This window comes from Rattus norvegicus, chromosome 1 (assembly GCF_021556685.1).
Source record: "Rattus norvegicus strain SHRSP/BbbUtx chromosome 1, alternate assembly SHRSP_T2T, whole genome shotgun sequence".
NCBI classification, from domain to species: Eukaryota; Metazoa; Chordata; class Mammalia; order Rodentia; family Muridae; genus Rattus; species Rattus norvegicus.
The window spans coordinates 263,617,669-263,620,000 of record NC_141534.1 but is presented as its reverse complement, the minus strand read 5'-3'; positions in this window follow the sequence as shown (position 1 = coordinate 263,620,000).

Genomic DNA, 2,332 nt, shown 5'->3' with positions numbered 1-2,332 from the left:
AGGAAACATACATCATTCAACTCTTTTACAGACACGAAACTTCCAAACATGAGGGAGCACAGGCTAGAACATTATAAACACTTATGTGACCATGGCTGTACACCTAAATAAAACCAACTGGTACTATTGGGATCTGTAGAATTTATCAGCAACCCTCAGACTCACGAAGGATGTTTGATATTGACATTTTATGGTTGTTAGTTACAGAGTATAGATTTGCCAAATGATTACCGGCACATGAGACTGTGGAAAATGCTCATTAAATGTTAACTACATACACGGATACTTCATTGACTCTAACATGTTTTATTAATAGTGACTTGTGTCATTTTCTTGAAACTACTGTAGACAGTTTCCATGTGGTAACACTATAACTATAGCTGCATTCCACTTTCTGTAAGGAACATTTTTAATTCAGAGATAATAAGTTGGAGAATTCATACTCGTGGTCAGTTTGTGGGGATTTCAAGCTGTGCAGCACTAGAATTCGAAGCTTGAGAAAAGGAGAGTGCTCTACCTGTCAAACAGCCCCTCCACTGAAGCAGGCCATTATTGCTTGTTTGTTTCTTTGTTTATTTTCTTAAGTAACCAGAAAGGTAGACTTTTCACAAGGGCTTTTCAATTGTCTAAATATCACAAGGGCAAATGCATCTGAGACAGGGCCCTTATTTTTCCACATTTGCACTTTGAGGAGATAAAATGTCATCCCTTGGGCCTCTTTTTATTGAATTAAGATTGTGTTTAATTACGCTGCACATAAGTGGTATGGGACATCAAGAGAGGGTTTAAACACAGCAATTATAGAGACGGTCAGGGAGAGTTTAAATATGGCAATTAAAAGTATTCACTGTATGTTTTGCATTTTATGTTTCACTGGGGTTGATGTACCATTCAGGGACAAATTAATATGTTATGACATTGTCACAGTCTTTCATGGTCCCAAGAGATAAAGGCAGTTAATATTTGGCATGTATACTTCTAATAGGAGTTTATAGACATCACAAGAAAATGAACTGTGGCTTTACAGCTCCTAAGGAATTTGTGGCTTTATAATATCATGTTTGAGTACTATATTTTGCTCAAAATAATCTTCAGCTACAAAAGAAAAGTATTCAACTTCATATTGACTTTTAATGAAAATATAGATAAATAAGAGAAGTTTCTCCAAAATCAACTTATGGACTACGGTGGTGTTTACAGGGATCAAAGTCTAGTTTTGGGTGTGTAAAGTGTACTGTCCATTGTGAACAACCTGAAGGACCAGTTTCACAGCTGAGCGGACTAATTGGATGGCCACTCAGGGGTGAGATAACAGAGTCCTGTGTTTCTGAGTAGAGTCCACATACTTCCTGCAGCTGAGTCTGAGAAGGTACTTTTGCCTTATCATCAGGTTTGAAACCTAAGGCATAAATTATCAACTTTGCAGGAAATCCAGTGCTGATTTCCTGACCAGAAGTTAGACTTACTGACCAGACTGAACTCAGAAGAACACAGTTTTGATGGGACAAATTCTTTGGCCCAAGTAAGTTCTGTTCGAACCATGTTCTATATGAACTGCACAAAGCTCTCAGGCTCCCAACTACAATTTTGTCCTTTCATGGTGGACAATAATTGATACTGTTTTATAAGAATGGTAAAGATTTGATACAAGCTACACTAAAGACGTATATAGAGATATTGGTTTCTATTCACCCACATTTCCTTTATTTTCTTGCTATATTATCAATTAACATTCTTGAACTTCTTCCCAGTACCTGGCTATCACTGGTGCATCTACCTGAGTGACGGAAATTGGTCACTCTCCAATGTCACAAGTTCCTGCTCCCCACACCTGACTGAACCTTTTGTCCTTTGCTAAACTTTTCTAAAGTGACTAGAATAGGCGGAAAAGAATGAAACATCCATTGGGTGTAAATACAGGCTACATCTACTTCCTTCCCTTGGAATTCTTCTTCTCTATAGCTCCTGTGATAATAACAGATCATATGTAAGGGAGAACTGCTAACATTCAGAAGAAATGTCCAGTATTCCCATGTGACAATAATGCTCAATACTTAACATATATCTTCTGTATGGCAATAGAATTAAACAAAGACACTGTGATTCATGTCCTCTGGAGCACAAGCAAAGCATGGTCATTGTCACTCCTGAACTTCAGTCTCAAGGACACATGAAGCCATTCTGTAATCTCATCTACCACCCCCTTCTGCTGCCCTCTCCCAACACACTGTCTTTCTGCAGTTTAAGGTGAGGAAAAACATTTGTGTTTGATTTGCTAACTTTATGCTTCACCCCATTGGTGAAGAGAATGCAGCATTTGCTTCTGAACAAT